The sequence below is a fragment of the Marmota monax genome, unplaced genomic scaffold (genome assembly GCF_021218885.2).
Source record: "Marmota monax isolate L192 unplaced genomic scaffold, Marmota_monax_Labrador192_F-V1.1 WCK01_AAM20220418_F8-fsc00056, whole genome shotgun sequence".
Classification (NCBI taxonomy): Eukaryota; Metazoa; Chordata; class Mammalia; order Rodentia; family Sciuridae; genus Marmota; species Marmota monax.
Genome location: NW_026695212.1, coordinates 12,593,396 through 12,611,663, shown reverse-complemented (window position 1 = coordinate 12,611,663; position 18,268 = coordinate 12,593,396). Strand labels below are relative to the sequence as shown.

Genomic DNA, 18,268 nt, shown 5'->3' with positions numbered 1-18,268 from the left:
TTTAAATCACAGCATGGGACACTCTCTTGCCCTTCCCTCCTCAAATAGGAGTTTTGCCAGGCACATCCTGCCCTTATTAGCCAGTAATGCACTCTGATCTTTTAAATTCTATTCCATTCTTGTTTACTTCATTAAAAAATAAAATTGTTTTTTTTTCAGTTACAGTTTGAGATAAACTGCTCCAGAAAATGAGTCAGGTTTCAATTTGTTGAGAAACTCCAAAGTTACTAGCTTCACAGAGCCATAAACTTCCCTCATGTTTATCAGAAGTACAAGTTCAATCTCAGATTTTAGAACAGAACCTGATAGAATCTTTTTCTCATTGGAACATCAGTTCATTACAATATCTCAGGGATTCTAAGGCTCATTGTTTTTCACATTAACATCTCTGAATTCAAGATGTGTCTCAAAGATCAGTGGCATGGCATAGTTTAACTGGCAGCATTTTTTTTTTCTTTCTTGGATAACATAAAATAATGGTGAGTTTTAAAATCTATAGTTTTTTAAGAACTACTATAAATTAAGGTTTGTATGGTTTACTCATTTCAAAATATGCCATCTGACTCCCTATCAAGAAAATGTAATGAGAATGGTTTTAGGGAAAAAATACTTAGTTCTGGGCTAGAAGGGAAAATAAGTAACTATGAGTTTAATTATTGCAGAAGGCTCCCTCATTTGCCATGTTAAATGGGTCTAAGTATGATTCTTCCACTTTTATTAATATATTGGGATTCCTTTTGACGACTAGCATTTTACCTTTTCCCTCTCGGCAAAAGTGTGGGAGGGAGGGAGAGTGGACTCCTGGGGTCATGGGTAAAAAGGAAGGTAAAAGGTTAAGTCCAAGAGTGCAGGTACTTGGAAAAATAAAGAATTAGGCATTATTTTAAAAATGAAAAGGAATTGTTAAAATCCCTGTTTAAACCTCCACCAGCCTCACACACTGTAAAACGTAACGACTGTAAAACTGGCATGAAGGATCCTGAACATGACTAAGATCAAAAATTACTTTGCTAGGCTATTTTCATCCCAGCGTGATTGAAACACACCACCGTCTAACCAAAAATAAAAACCTCTAATGAGGAAAACAGTAAGTTAAATGCCACAATTAACGTGCTACTAGAAACAGGAACAAGCAGCTACTGAAAGCTTTTTGAGCCAGATACTATACATCATGATGCCCTCTTTTTGCCTGTTTGGATGCAACTTTCCAAGCCCAAGGCTGGAGAGGTGGGGTCCTGGCCAGGAAGTTCTGCGGAGCAGTATCTGCAGGGTGGGAAGGGCCCGGGAGGTTCAGTTTAGAAGGCCTTGCCTCCGCTGGCCCGCAGGCGTGGGCCCACGACGGTATCCCGAGTCCCGGGGCCGCCCTGGGGGGGTGCGGAAGCGATTTGGCTGCGACGACACTCTGGCACATCAAGGTGTTGTCAGATGCCACCGCTCGGTTAGCGCCTGCCCTGCTGGGGAAGCAACTCTACTGGCCGCCTCCGCGCGCAGTCACGTGACGGGAAGGGGGTGTGGCCGGAGCCTGCGAGCCGGGGGCGGGGCAGGGAGGGGGAGGGCGCTAGAATGTGAAGGATCGTGGCGGCTCTGGGTGCCCAGAAAGGCGGCGACGCGGCGGATGACAACATTAGGCCGCGACGCGCTCCCAGCAGGGCGGCGGTGGTAGCGGCAGCCAAAGCGGCTGTCGCGTTAGCCTTGGCAGTGGCAGTAGCCGCCGCCGATAGCGGGCAGACGGAGGGAAGCAGAGGGCCCGCCCTGGTTGGTGGACCGCGGGGCCGAGGTCCCTCCCGCTCGTGGGCCGTGCCCCCGCGGCAGCTACACAGGCAGCGCCCTCCATCCTGCCCGCGCCGCAGTTGCCGCCGGCGACCCCTACCGAAATAAGTTGGGGTCCGGCCAGACGCGTGTAGGGCCCCAGACCCCGGTGCTGCCCCGACGCGGGAGGAACCGGCACCCTGCGTGCCGCCTCTCCAGCGGCTACGCACCGGTGAGTGTCGCGCGGGTCCCGAGTCCGGGGGCGGCGGGCTAGCCCCCCTCTGGGCGACTGCGCTCCCTTATTCCCACGTTCAGAGCTCGCGCCGTCGGGGACTCCTGGCCACCTGGAGCAGAGGAGTTCCTCTTCGGCTCCTTTGTCCTTTTTGGAGTGGAGAATCGGAAAGGCGGGCGGGGGTTGAGTGTTTTGGGGCCCACAGTAGGTGCGTCTGCAGGCTTACTAAGCCGCGGCAGAGGAACGGGGTAGGGGGCACTTGGAGCATTTTGATCGCCCGGGTGTCTACTCCTCCCGAAGTTTGACAGGCGCTTGGCTTGGTCTTTCCGGAAGCCCCCGCGCCCCTGAGAGCTGGCGCTTTGTCGCTCCGCGCGGTTAAGGCGAGGCTCAGGTTTTCCGGTGACAGCCCCAGAGGCTGTGCCGCGCACCGCAGACCGCACCCGCCCTTGCACAGTGACACTATGCTGTTCTCTAAACCTCAGTTCCTGTGGCCTTCTTGTAACGTAGGAGGAAAGGTGAAGCCTTTGCTGTACTTTTCAATTTAATATTTGATTCTCAATTTTCTCCAGAGTGGAATCAGGTTCTAGGAGCTTCACGGGGAGCGTGCTTTTGGTTCATTCAGCCACCCACTCAAGACCAGCTGAGGCTAAGCAACAGTATATGCAGATTTTCCATTCACAAAAGACATTTAATACTTTACTTTATGAGAGACATCTGTGTTGCGGAACATAACCTAATTTCATTTTATCTGAATGCTCTCTGAAGTAATAAGTAACTTGTGCTCCTCCCTAAACATATGGGAAAACTTATCTGATAATATAAGCTTATTTGCTTTGAATAATTTAATGAAGTTTTCGCCTTTCTGCTGCTGGAAGACACTTGACTTCTGAGTAGTATTAAAATATCCTGTGTAGGGCTGAGTTTTTAATTCACGTGAAACATAGCCCACACTTAGTACTACTTTCGGTCTTTTCAGATAATCGTGTGTGTGTGTGTCACACTTAGGGTTCCAGAGAGAGCAAGAATTATTCAGGAACAGGTGATTTGCTCATTAGTTTGTCTCCATTCCATATACTATCATTTAAACTTGATTGTGTCTCTGCTCAGTTTTTAAGCTTGCTAGAACCTGTTTTTCTGTGAGATTATGCTAATTTTATAAAACAGGTTGGAGAATGAAAAGTTCATGCAAGTTAAAATATCCTCTATTAAAAGTACAACTAATATCAAATATGTTACTCTGTTTTTTCTTTTGATAGCAATTATGTATGGAATGACTATAATATGCCAGTTCAAAGAGAATAGATGAAACATAAGAGCTACCTTTTAGATCTTTAATTATGGAGATTAAGTTGTTGTGGTCAAATTCCATGTGAACAGTTGGAGCCACAATGTTCAACACAGGTGTTTAGAAATACTTTTAATTAAAAAACGGTCGTGGTTTATTTCTTTCATTGAATTATAATAGTTATTGGTTTATCTGTGGGAAGATGCTGCTCTGTTTTTTCAGTTAGAGTGTTACTGCATTTTAGAAGCAATGAAGTATGTATTTTTTATAACACACAGCACAAAGACATTTGGCAAAACCTTATTTAGTTCCTGGATTCATTTTTAAATTTAGTCTTAAAATATACTTTGGGGATAGTTATCCAATTATATATAATGAAATTATGTTTCAATTTGCTTTGATTTAAGACAAGTGATAAAATTTTTGAATTTATAGAATGTGCATTACAAAAAGGCCTTTTGTTAAAAGGATGAATTGCAGAATTTTAATTAGCGAGTGCTTAGTACATTTCAATTTAGTTTGTTTTATAAATAATCCACCAAGAGCACGTTATTAAGAACTTTTCCCCCATGCTCTAGTAACTTTACAGTTTTCAGTGTTACATTTGTTTTTAATCCATTTTTCATTTACTTAGGGGTATGGTGAAAAATAAAGGTCCATTTTCTTTTCTTAAAAAAAAAAAAGAGCATGTTACTCGAATTGAAACTTGAAAGACAAAGAATTGATACTTACATGTAATTTTGTACCATCATTTGGGAACATTTTTGCCCTAATTGCAATACTTGAAGTTTTATACTTTAATATTTAAATGTCTTCAACTTTGGATGTAAAATAAATATCAGTCATTTGGAAAATCATGAAATTCAAAAGTAGAAGATATAGATCTTACCTTATTCTTATGAGTATGACTTAAAAATGAGACATAAGAACAACCTAAATAAAAACACCTCTGAGAAGTGTACTTCTTTTAATGAAGGTGGCTGAGCACAAGGAAATCAATAGAAGTGTTTTTTGATTGGAGCAGTTGTGACAGAGGTATGTATAGTTTCCTTGTGGATGGGACACAGGAATAGATGTGTGGACTAATATGTGCATATTTCATGTCAGTATGTGGGAGTCTCCTAAGAGAATTCAGATCTTCTTTCCTCCCACTTTATTCCTCACCATTTATATCCCCTTGTAAAGTCATAAAGTTGAAGGTCTCATCTGGAAGACATGATAAAAGGATTTTTTCTTCTTAAAAAGTGTTGCCAAGCTTGCAAGGGAAGAAAATCCTTGTTCTGGAACATCATAATAAGTAAGGAAGAAATCCTTGTTCTGGAACATCATACTCTTATACCCTGTTATTTTTCCCTTTGTTAAAGTTCCAGACAATGTAAGCTCTCACATGATAGTTAAAAACCTTGACTGTTTTGTTCACTCTTTTATCTCCAAGTGCTCAATAGTTGTAGAATGAAAAAAAAAATTCCTGATACATGATTGAAGAACAAAAGGAATATGTGATAATGTAGTGTAAACTAGATGTAGACCAGTGAGATGAGGTTAGCTTGGGAACAGGGGAAAACGTCATTTAACCTGGGAAACTTTTTTATTGGGTCTTGGTGTAGGCTGTGTATCTGAAGATAGCCTGGTGTCAAGGGAAATGAGAAATCTGTCCCTTTAGTTTTTTCTTTCCTACAGAATTTGTCTTTGAAGAAATTGTCTGCTTATTATGCCTTCTATTTATTGTCATGAAGAAACAAGAAGTTTTCCAGGTATTAAGAAAACTTTAGCTCTTAGTATATCTGGTTTTAGTGATAGGAGCGAGAGTGAACCATAAATATTTCTACCTTCTGTGTTTTATTATAGTATTCAGTATTTTAAAAGCAGAACAATTGACTTCTGTATCACTTCTTATCTAATTTTTTTTTTTGCTCCAGTAGCTGTTCTTTTATGAATCTAAAAATTTCAATATATTTTGTGAACTCTTTGTATTGTTCCTGATCTGTGGAGCAACCTGTTCTTTGGATAATATTTGGAAGGAAAGTTTATTATAAAAAGAGTAGGAAGAGTTTTGAGTCTTCAAATGATAAAGAAGCCAGTTACACAAAGTCTTCTGTATTCACAAAGGACTGAATAAAAAGGGAAATGGTTTTAAAGCTTGACTTTTTTTGAAATAAAAATGAGGAGCTTTTTGATTTAGGACTGTTAAAAATTGATAGGTTCAAAGGGGAGAGTCTTGGAGTCTTAGAGGAATGTTTGGTCATGATGATAATAACTTTTGTGTGTTGACTTCTAACTATATATCAGGTACTACTCTAAAAGTACTTGACACATACCATCGTATTTAATCCTCACAAGGACCCCAAATGTCAGGCTATTTTCTTCTTCTTTCTTAAACCGGAAGCACTGAGAAGTGGTAGGTAGTAGAGCCTACCAAAGAATTTAAACTTGAAGTTTAACTGGACTGCTGGCTTTGGAACCTTTTTAACAACCATTATTATACTGCCTTGAATAGTTCGTTTGCAGTTGTTTCTTGTGACAGGTCTTGACCTTATGATCTTTCTAAATCTTTTTTTTTTTTTTTCTGTGTGATTTAATTAAAAATACACTTCTGATGAAATATATAGTTTTTTTCATTTCATTTTTATTTGATGGATATCATTTTTTTGGGGTATTGGAGTTTGAACTTAGGGGCACTTGACCACTGAGCCACATCCTCAGCCCTATTTTGTATTTTATTTAGAGAGAGGGTCTCACAGAGATGCTTAGTGCCTTGTTTTTGTTGAGGCTGGCTTTGAATTTGAGATCCTCCTGCCTCAGCCTCCCAAGCTGCTGGGATTATAGACATTCTTTTTAAAAACCATAAAAATACTTGGAATAAAGCAAATATAGCAAACCTGCTGTTTTCTGGAATAAAGCAAATATAGCAAACCTGCTGTTTTCTCACTGTGAGTAACCGTTGGACTAACCAGAAATAAAAAGAGCATAGTGTTTTAGGATACATTGTTAAAATTTTTTTGTAGAGAATAAGACTGATTTGCAGAATTGATATGGATGGTTTTTATGTAGTCATATTTGAGGTACATGAATCTATATAATTGAAATCTATCTCATTGAAATGACCACCATTAAAAAAACCTGTTTTTTTTTGGGGGGGGGTGTAGGTGCCAAATGTCTACATAATAGCAGTAGTTTTTCAGGTTGCATAGCTTCTTACAAAGAAGGATTAGATCCCTGTGAAAATTATGAAGTTTTTGTAGGTATGTGTTGGTGGAATGGGAGCCTACCAGATCTGGAAAGAGAGCATTTCTGTCTAAGTAATATTGTTATTGGGCAGTAGTAATGAGGTGTGGGGCTGTTGACAAGAAGGAATAGGTACTTTGTTCAAGTGGGGAGTAGGGTGAAGGACTTCTTAGAGATTAGGCTTGTTTACTATTTAATTTTTGTGTATTATGACCATAATAACATTTAACATGAGTATTTAGAATTAAAGAAAAATAGTGCTGTGCCATCATAGTATGCAGTCTGTAATCCTTCTTAGGCTGTTTTGTAAGATGTGAATGCTTTATAAAAATGTATTGATAGTAATGGAAGGACTCTGTTATCACCTATTATTTTAGAAATCTAGAGAGGCAGAACAGCATAGTCTTGGAGTCAGATTGCTTGAGGTCAAAACCTATAAGCCATTTAACCATTTATCACCCTGTGCCTATCCTTACACTGATAGGGGTGGCTGCAAGGGAAGATAGTTGTGTATTTAATCTGAGGGGGGACCAGATATGGAACCCTGTGAGTTTCTCATGGTTCTAATGTGGTATGAAAGAAGATCTGGGGGTTCTCAGATACTCATTGTGAAGGAAATAGAAGTTATCAGTGAAGGCCAGCAAGCCTGTTTTGAGGTTCCCATTTTGGGGGTGAGACCATGCAGAAGAAATAGTGGGAATGGCGGGTGTAGCTCATGCACATCAAAATCTGTGCACCTTCTTGTTCGCAACTGAGTTTCACTAGTGCCATGTGAGTGAAAATGATAGTTACTCCAGGGTTGAAGCAGCAGAGAAATAGGTCTTCTTTCTTCATCTTTTCCAGTCTGAGGCCAGATGCAGAGTCTGGAGCTTTTACCTGATGGTAGATTGGAAGAATCTAGAATCCCCAAATTACTGTGTAGAAGAAAGCTATGCAACAAATAGGAACACCTACAGTAGAATGTAAATTTAATTGTGAAGCTACTAAAAACTTGGGGTGTATTTGTTAAGAATCTAATGTTGTCTTAACTATAAGTCGTGGTTGAATAGAGGAGGTAGTTGAGGTTCTAAGACTATCCATACTAATAGGAGCTGAGGTGATTGTGGCCAAGGGAGAATATCTAGTGGATAAAGCATACTCATTGGCATATGTCATAGAATCTTTGAGGGCTTATAGCTAAACCTCAGAGGCCTGTGAGGATCCAGAGGGCAGTCCATGAATCTGTTTAGACCAGTCACAACACTCCCTATGCTTGTGGAAGCTTTTTTGTGTGTTCAGACACTATCATAGGAATGAGTGTTTCTCAATTTGTATTTAGTATTTTAGGCCGGGTCATTCTTTGTTGTCAGTTCCTGTACAACGAATAGTCCCATCCTTGGCCCCTGCCACCCTGAAGACTGAGTGAATCTGAAAGAAATTGAAAAAAACCTCAATTATTTTTAAAGAACTTTTTTCCCTTTTAGAGGAATGATAGGGTTCATGAAGGTTGTTGATGTATATACAATAAAGGAAGTAATGCTGCTTTTATAAAACATCCTAGTTTAAATTGATTGTTGACCATACTTATATTTCCGAACTTTAGACATTACCTGAATTTTTCATATTTTCCCTCCTTTTTTCTCTCCTCCTCCTAAATTTGTGGCTATACCTTTTATTGTCTTTGTAACATGTTTTCTCCTCAATTCTCAACCCATACGTTGTTTCTAAATGATGAAATGGTTGAGTATGGTGGTGTATGCCTGTAATCCCAGCAGCTCAGGAGGTTGAGGTAGGAGGATCCCAAGTTGAAAGCCAGTCTCAGCAATTTAGCAAGGACCTAAGCAATTTAATGAGACTCAAAATAGGCTGAGGCTGTGGCTCAGTTGTTAAGTGTCCCTAGGTTCAACCCCTGGTACCAACACACAAACCAAACCAAAACAAAAAACCCAAAGCAACCCAATGTGGTTGATACTTTATTGGACTATGTACATATTTTTCAATGCTGGGCCAGGTAGTATGCTCAGATTATAATTCCTTATCTACAGATCATATTAAGCAGCCCCTGTGCTACCAGAAGAAAAATGCTGATAATATCAAGGTTCAGCAAATTTTATTTGGATATGACCAAAATCTTACCACTGAATTAAAAAGTATTTGGATAGGACTTCCTGTTTTTCTTGGCTTTTCTAATTACCTTCTTTCTTATTCTATATGCCTGTGTTAAAGTCCTGGCTGCTTTCCCACACCCCAGACCTACATATTACCTATTGTACTGTGTGTTCTATCTGGAGTTGTCTGTAACCTAGGCTCAGTTTGTACTGCTACCTTTTAGGTCTCTTTCTCTGACTTCCTTTCATTATATTCTTTTATATATAACATTCTATTATATATCTTTCTTTTCTTTTTCCTTTTTCTATTCCACGGAGTACATGCATAAGTAACTTCTGAAAAAGGTGTGTATGAAAGACAGACTTTACAATGCTCTTCTGTGCAAAAATGTCTTTATTTTTATTCTTATATTTGATTGATAGTTAGGCTGGATACAATATTGTTGGTTACAAATAATTTACCTTTAGAACTCCAAAAGATTGCTCTGAGTATCCAGACGCTGATAGAAATCATATATGTCAATCTGGTTTACTATCCTTTTAAGGTGATTGGTTCTTTATTCTGTCTATAAATTTTTAGTATCATCTTTTTTTCTTTTAAGTTGTAATTAGGTGTGGAGGTTATTTTTGTTTTATTTGTTATGGACATTCAGTTCCCCTGAATTAAATTCTTTTTCAAACTCCACGAAGTTTCTCCTCTGTAATATCCTTGGTATTGTCCTTTCTTCATTTTCTTGTTTGCTTGTTGGTTCTTCATTAGATAAATGTTTTTTCTCTTAGATTGAGCCTACTTGTCTTGTCTTTATATTTTGTGGTTCTTTTTGCTCTGTGTTCTGGGAATTTTTTTCCCCCTCTGTTTTCTTTTGGCTGATTTTTTGGAGGGAAGTCAACAAATTTTCTTGTTCTCTTTTTCTGCATTCTTATACAATGTTGTAATACCATCTTGAGTCTCAGAATGTGTAGATTTTTAAAATACATCTTTTGTCTCCTTAATTACCCTCCTTTCCCCTCTGGTCAGTTTTCTTGTTTGTTTTTGTAACCATTTTTTTTTTTTTTTTCAAGTTTACTTTTCTTGATAATGCTTGGTGATTCTTGCTTCACCATTCAATAGGATTGGGTTCCTGTTCTGGGTCTCCCTCCCTCCTACGCTTTTCCTTGTACTGCTTTCTGTACTAGATTTTTCCTTTGAGTAGGAATTCTGGCTAGAGTACTTTGGGGGCAGGGCAGTACAGAATAGGGTCCGTCCCTTGGCAGGCCTTATTTTAGGGGAAGAGGGAGGTGAGCTTGCTGCCAGGGTATGGGTTCTTTAAATGCCAGATGAGAAGGGTTTACTCCGTGCCAGCATTTCCACTTAGTCCCTAGACAGTCACTCACTTAGAAAGGATATGCCTGGGGTATGTGTGTGGAGGGTAAATGTCAGTTATTTAGGTTCTGCTTGGAGATAGGGATGGAAGATAACAGTTGTCCTTTATACAATCAAGTAACAGTTCTTCTATTTTTAGCTCTAGTATTTATTTTTACCCTCGGCTATATCCTTTACTCAGCAATCATGCTTCTTTGGGATCTTGTTAGACACATTGATTTCCATCATTTCTGTATCACTCTTAAAGGATATAACAAGGCTGTGGCTTTTTCTGCTTGTTAGATATGTCAACTTTCATATATACTTTCATCTTTCAGAAATGCATCCCTGTCTATACCTATCCCCAATTTTAATTTTTTTGATCTTATGGTTTTATTTCTATTTTTATGAATTGTTTTTATCTCAAGTCTAGTATCTGGAGTAACTGGGGAAAATTTATATTTAGTCAACCTTTTTTTTTTTTTTTTTAGAAGTCCATTTCTAGCTTCTTTAACAGGAGATACAAAACCTATTTTGAATGCAGATTTATCCGTAGAAGTTTTGGTCAAGATACAGTATTAAAATATAGTGATGTCCTTTCATTGTTGTTTTATATCGCTGTTTGTGTCTGAGACAATCGGTCCTAAAACTTGAACTTCTTTGAATTTTTGTTTGCTTAGTTTTTCTGTTTCCTCTTATCGTCTAACTTGAACATGTCACTATGATTCTCTTGCTGTTTCTCATTTACTATTTGAAAATTCAGACCATTTAGAATTATGTGTGAAATAGTAACTTTGCTCCAGAGATTGGCATTAGAGCTTTAAATGATTGACCCTGGTGACATTTTGATTATTTAGAACTTCTGTTTCTCAAATATCCAGTCAGTTGAGGTATTATTATTCTTTTTTCACATGGGAGGCAGAGAAGTAAATGAAAAAGAATTTTCCCGTCTTCTATGATATTGCTGCATTTGCCCCTCAGTCCTGTTCAATTTTTTGATTGTGAGACTTTGAAGTTCTTTTTTCTACAGTTGTGGTTTTGACCATTGGAATGTGTGTCTTTTATGATTGGAGTTAGAATTTCTCCTGTAATCAGAATTTTTTACAATCCAGATTTTTAAAAATGTTGATTTCACTGAAGTTGAAATTCTGTCAGAGGCTTGCGATTAGAAGGCTTAAACCCCAAGATTTGGTCTGATTATGTAAGGTATTATAGAACCTACATAGTAAATACTCCTTTCAAACTTAAAGTAGCTTAGAATATAAGTCGGCTCTTTTGCCATTTATTTGCTCATTGTGTAAAGGAAGTCAAAGCTGTAAATATTCCCTAATGCCATGGACTGATTTCTGATGATTTTTATGAACTTTATCTATAATATGTTCTGTCAAACTCTTGATTTTAGAATCCAGAGATTGGATTAAATGTGGGTTATATGTCTCTTGCTTTACTTTTTCATGTGTTCTGATCATTTACCATTTGGTACCTTTTTAAATATAAACTTGTATACTTTAAATATATCTACTTTTTATGTATCAGTGATATCTCAATGATGCTATTAAAAATGGAATCTTTTTAGCATTATATAGATAATATTTCAAATATTTTCAAAGGCTTATTTGGGAAATTGTGGCTATTTATTTTCCCAAGAATTTATGATTAGGATATCTGAATTAAAAAAAAAAAACCCACAAACCTGTCATTACTGAGGAAATATTACTCTATAAAAACAGAGATTAATTTAAGAGGTTGATTGCTTAACATATTTAGCATGTTAACTAGCAAGGTATTTTTTGTTTGGTTATTTTGAGGGTTTTCATAATTCATGATGGTAGTAATTAACCTCTTCAAACTCTTTGTCTGAAATTAATCAGTGATGCATTTTGTGACTATAAAACAAATGTGATTTTAATTAAATGAAGAAAAAAATACCTTCTAAAATATTCACTAAGAATTTCCTCTGTTATGTTGATTAGAGTTTTCTGTTAGAAGTAGGCTTTTAATATAAGAGTTATCTTCATTGTTTCTCATTTGATAATTATTCTTAAGTATTAAAAATTGTGTCCTTATAGATCCTTTTTGAATTGGCACACAGAAGTGTAATTACTTATATTATAAATTAAAAATGGTGAGTACTTTGGTTGTAGTAATTTATACCTAGAATTTAAAACCCAAGAACATCTAGGGCAGAATTAGGTTCTCAGATACTCATTTTTCTTTCATGCCCAAATTAGAAAGCCATTCTTAGTCTTTACTAGATATGAAGAAATTGCTTTGGGGATTTATCAGTAATAAAACTTCATAAGACTGTCTTGGATTAACTTTAAAGACTTTTTTTTTGGAGGGGTGGGAGAGTGTTGGAGATTGAACCCCCAGGGCTTTCTGTCACTGAGCTTAATCCCCAGCCCTTGAAGTAACTTTAGATCTTGCGTTTCAAACTTTTTGATCCTTAATAATGAACTCTCAACCAAAGTATGAGTATTAATTTTTACTTGTGAGAAACTGGATAACTCTTCTGGTTTATTATAACCAGTTGCCATACTTAATAAATGAGAAACACATTTATTTTTCTAGCACAATAATTAAAAACAAGGTTCATATTTTCTTTAGAAATAACCTTTCAGGGAGAGGGAATCTCATGGAAATTTAAGGGAGATCAGCAGAAAAGAAGAAGGGGACAAGGGTAGAGGGAGGGAAAATAGAAATACTGGAGAATGATATTGGCCAACTTATATTGTTATATTGTGTACATGTAAGAGTATATAACAAGTTTCACCATTATGTACAACTATAATGCACCAATAAAAAATGTGGGGAAGAAACAAAAGAAATAACCTTTCAGGGAGGCATGGTGGCATAGGCCTATAATCTCAGCTACTGAGGAGGCTGCGACAATAGGGTCCCAAGTTCAAGTCCAGCATTAGCAATTTAGTGAGACCTTGTTTCTAAATAAATAAATAAGTAAACATATAGGGCTGGGGATGTAGTTCAGTGGCAAAGGACCCCTAGTTCAGTCCTAATACTGGGGGAAAAATAAAAAGAAATAATCTTCCAGGAAAACACCAAAAATTTATGTAGAATCCGGTGAATTTTAGGCATAATTTAAAATATAGAACTTTAAAAACAGACAATATGTAGGACTAAATTATTAATATATATTTGCCAATATCATAATTGTAAACACTCTCCCTATAAGGACTTGAGTTATAAGGGATCTCATAAAAATAGAAGGGAGACCAAAAGAGTAGAAGGGATTCAAGAGGGAGCAGGTAGTAGGAGAGGGATGGGGAAGTACTGGAAAACAAAATCTACCAAATTACACTAAGTCCATGTATGAATATGCCTCAATGAATCCTGCACGTGCATGCTTTCTCTCTATACATATAATTATGCACTAATTGAAAATAATAATAATGATGATAATAATAACAGTAGAAGGGAGATCAGTAGAGTAGACTAAGACTAGCAGGGAAAGAAGGAAGGGAGAAAAAGGGAACTTTCTTGGGAATGAGATTGATCAAATTATGTACATTTATGAATCTGGCATAATCTTGCTATTATGTATAATTATAATACACCAATTAAAAATTGAAAGAGGACTTGAGTTACTCTTCGAGACCTCTGTCATAGGGCTGTGGAACTGAGCATTAAAAACACCAGCTGATTGAGTAAACAGATGCAATGGGAAAATAAGAAACCTGCCAGAAGTATTATCTTTCTTACTAAGTAAATGTATGACCTTGGCAAACCACTCTGTCTCTCTGGGTCTTAGTAAGATGGAGAGTTTGGAACAGATAAGTCTTTAAGATTCTTTTGAGGAGTCCTGGATGATTTGAGAGTCTAGAATTCTAATCAGGTAATATATTGTGCAATATAATCCTTATAATAGCTCTGAAATAGATGGTATTATTATATTTTACAGATGAAGTTATACCAGTTTGACAAACTTCATTTTTAAGTAACATGCTCAGTCATGTAGCTACTAAGGAGCTAAGTGAGAAGTTGAACCTTGCCCTAATTCATTCTATAGATATGTTCTTTTTAATATACCATACTGTTTCCCCAGCCATATTGTTAATAGTTGACCATCAAATTTTATTAAAACTTATTCCATTTTTCATCTGTAGCTTATAATAAATCAGGAAGACTAGAAGTCAGATATCAGGTCTGCTATGAATTTTGCCTTGAGTAGAAATATAACCAGTTTTTAAATAGATATACCAAAACTTATGTGTCTAAAAGATGATTAGTGTGTTCAAAATTATCTTGAATTTATTTCAGTAATGTCATTATTCAAAATATATTTTCAGAACTATTCTTTGGCATTTCTTTAGTGCCTTTAACTGTATTCTCTTAACCTACATACTGTAGTGCAAATTCTGTCTTTTGAGAATGGATTTGATATTTGGAAAAGCAAGAAGTCATTCTGAACCAAGTCTCATACCTCAATTAGAGAACAAAAGGAGGAGCGTCATTTTAAAAATAAGCAGTGATCAGAGGGATGAAACCTATTCTTGTATCGTTTATAAGGTAGGTAAGGAAGTGATTAAAAAGAGGCATTCCAAAATTGTTTTGTGCAATGACAACTTAAAGTAGTCTCTAAAAGCAGATACTCTGAATAGCAATGACCTTTATTTGGATATAAATTCTGCTATATTCGTTAAAGTTACATCCTAGGGGGCTGGGGATGTGGCTCAAGTGGTAGCGCGCTTGCCTGGCACGCGTGCGGCCCGGGTTCGATCCTCAGCACCACATACAACAAAGATGTTGTGTCCGCTGAAAACTAAAAAATAAATATTAAAAATTCTCTCTCTCTCTCCCTCCTCTCTCTCTCTTTAAAAAAAAAAGTTACATCCTAGGATTGTTATTTTTATTAGTTCTGTTTCCCATTTAGGTTGGTGGTGTGCTGATTTAGCACTGCACTTTGGAAAAAGAAGTTGGTGAATGAGTTATTCTTTCCATTTTGAAGAAGATCAGAATCTATAGAACAGTATTTGCAGAGGTTTGCCTGATATGTAATTATTGATTTTATTAATATTCATTAATTTGTGGTTATCTATGGCTCAGTTTAATGGCCATCAGCTACCCCATGTAATTGTACTCTTTGATGCAGGCTTATGTATAAACTTTTTGCAAAAATTAACTTATTTAATTATTGGTTATATTAGTATTTATATAGTTTGTGATTATCTATGGCTAGGTTTAATTCCAGGAAGCTATCCCATTGGAGTGTATTCTGTAATTCATGCTTAGATCTAAGTTAAATTGTTTCTAAAAATTATCTTTTTTGTATTTTATGTAACTGAATAGCTTTTGGATATGAATGCTGTACTTGGTATAGATAACAAACAATAATATACCTATTTATCCTATTGCAGATGAATTTGTGATGTGAAGATTTCATTGTGTCTTTTGAAGGCATTAGTTTTCTTTTTTTTTTTTTTGAACTTCCAGAAGATAAAGTTTAATGAAGTATCCTTATTAGTAATAATTAAAGGATACCAAAAAACGCTCCTAGTTCTTTTTAAAAATACTACTTTCCCTTTGAAGTTTCAAAACAATTTAATATTGTAAGACCACTAATTTAACAGATTTGAGTGCAGGTTACTGTGCAAGGGGCTGGCAGTTCAGTAAGAACCAAACAGATATGCTCTCTGACTTAGTTTGTATGTGGGGAGGGGGAGGGAACAGACAGTAAACTACTAATTGCACACCTTATTGTGTAACCTATTGTAGAAAGTGCTAAGAGGAAGAAACATAGGATGATATAAAAATTTGCTGACCCAGAGAGGAGGAAAGTCAAAGAAGGTGACAAAGCTGAGGGGGAAAAAAAGAATATTTCTGGCAGAACATCTTGTTTAAAGATTCTGGAACAGCAAGGAACTTGGCCTTTGCTAGGAACTGAAAGAGTCCACTGTGACTGGGAAAAAAAAATGTGTAAAATAAAAAAAAAATTGAGAGTTAGCAGTGTGGTACAGGAAACAGGAACTAGATCACCTGAGGCCTGAGACCATGTTAAGAGTTTTGATTTTAATGTTAAGACCCTTGGAAGCCATTAGAGAATTTTTAACAAAGGACTGAAATGATCGGGTTTAGAATGGTTCTCTGGATGCTGTGTAAAGAATGATTTGCAGAGTAATTAGGGTAGATGCTGGGAGACCTTTTTGTTTGAAATTAAAGTAACTGTGGCTCATTCAAGGGGAGAATGCTGTAGGCCAGTGGTTCTTAAAGTGTTTGTCACCTGGGAACTTATTTAAAATGCAGGTTCTTGATTTCTACCCAGACACAGAATCAGAAACTTTGGAGGTGGGTTCTGTTTTGGAACAAGCTTTCCAGATAATTCCAACGCATCCTTATGGTTTTGAATCTCTACTGTAGATCATTAGTTTTTTTTTTTTTTTTCCTTCTTTTTTTTTTTCCCCTTGTGTTTCTGGGGATCAGACCCAAGGCTTTGCATGTGCTAAGCAAGCATTCTCACCACTGAGCTACATCTGTAGCCTTAGATGTGTGGTTTACAAATGTGGGAGAAAGTTCTAGGCTGATGATTTTGATAGAAAGTAATAATGTGAAGATGGTAGTTGAGAACATTGTTCTACTGCAATGAAATGCTGAGGTATTTTGACACACTAGGCAGAATGAGGAGAGCTAGTGAAAAAATCAAAGGATTGCCTAAAAAGATAAAAGAAAGGACTAAAAGATCAGGAGAGTCTTTGAAGAAGTGAGTGGCAAAATAAGTATTAAATTTGGCATTGAATCTCTTTGAGAAGTTGCAGTGATATTACAGATATGGGTTCCTGCTTTCCATATGTTGAAAAGGTATTTAAAAAAGGAGTGACAAAAACATACTTTGCTCATTTAAGACACTCTTTACTCTTTAGACAGATACTTAATAGTCCAATATTGTAAGAAATTAAATAACCTTGAGGAACAGTTACCAGCGTAAAATTCTATTGACAACTGATATGGTTTGATATGGTTTGTCTTCTCCAAAACTCATGTTGAAATTTGGTCCCTAGTGTAACAATGCTGAGAGGTGGTGGGACCTTTAAGTGATTGTTAGGAGCAGTTAATGTCTTTCTCATGGGGGTTGAAAGCAGGTTGTTATGAAGTGAGGCTGCCCTTCAGTCTTGTCTCCGAAGTGTCCTCTTGATCTTCATTTTTTCACCATAATGTAGTACAAGGCCCTCACCAGATGTGGTCACCTGATCTTGGACTTTCCAGACTACAGATACATAAGTGAAATAAACTTTCCTTTATAAATTACCCAGTTTCAAGTATTTTGTTGTAGCATCTGAAAACAGTCAAAGACAACAGCTATATGATAAAATTTCATTGTTGGACTTACTGATTCTGAAATTCATAATTTACATAGAGATCTGAGCTTGTTTACTACTGTCTTTACTAGCTTGCAAGGAACACTATAACAGTTACACATACAGAGGGTTGGGGGTGGGAATGTTTAGTCTATCAACAATGCTATTTTTAACATGATTTAAACTGCTTTAGCAGTATGTATTTACATCTAAATAATTATTAAATTACAAATATTCTTATTCAATTCAAATACATTTATTCACTGGTACTATTATGTATATAAAGGAAAATGCCTTCAAATTCATTTATAACTCTTAACAAATTAAGATTATGTTATTCTTATGGGAAGACTGCTTTTTTTTTTTTCCTTGTGGTACTGAGGATTGAATTCCAGGAGCACTGTACCATTGAGCTACATCCCCAGTCCTTTTTTAAAAATTTTGAGGGCTGGGATTGTGGCTCAGCGGTAGAGCACTGGACTAGCCCTTGCCTAGCAAGGGCTGGACACAGGTTCGATCCTCAGCACCACATAAAAATGAAGGCATTGTGTTGTGTCCATCTACACCTAAAAAATAAATATTAAAAAAAAATTTTGAGACAAAGTCTTGCGAAGTTCCTTAGGCTGGCTTCTAACTGTTGATCCTCCTGTCTCAGCCTCCTGGCTTACTAGGATTGCAAGTGTATATCACCACAGCTGGCCTCAGGAAAACTACATTTAATGTGATTTCAGGGTCAATCCCAGGTACAAAGTAGTTCATTCAGAGCCATTTTGGAATGGATTGGCTCAGGACATGGAATCAGAAAGCAGAAAGAAAGCCTACTCTCCTCACCACGGACAAAATATAAACCCCAAAGGCATACCTCCAATGACCCTCCTCCTCCAGCCACACTCTACCTGCCTGAAGTTACCACCCAGTTAATCTCTGTCAGGGGATTAGTGCACAATTGGGTTAAGGTTCATAACCCAATCATTTTTCATCTAAACTACTTGCATTGTCTCATGCATGAGCTTTTGGAGACATCTCATGTCTAAACCA

General features: G+C 37.0%; 1 protein-coding gene across 3 annotated transcripts in view; it reads left to right on the top strand.

Moving 5' to 3' along the window:
• Positions 1-1,561: 1,561 nt before the first annotated feature.
• The window catches only part of Osbpl8 (oxysterol binding protein like 8), a 184,161-nt gene continuing 167,454 nt past the window's right edge, over positions 1,562-18,268 (top strand). For all 3 annotated transcript variants that reach the window (XM_058574613.1, XM_058574612.1, XM_046430599.2), the window contains exon 1: positions 1,562-1,981. The gene's annotated coding sequence lies outside the window, so the exon portion shown is untranslated. The remainder of the gene's footprint in view (positions 1,982-18,268) is intronic.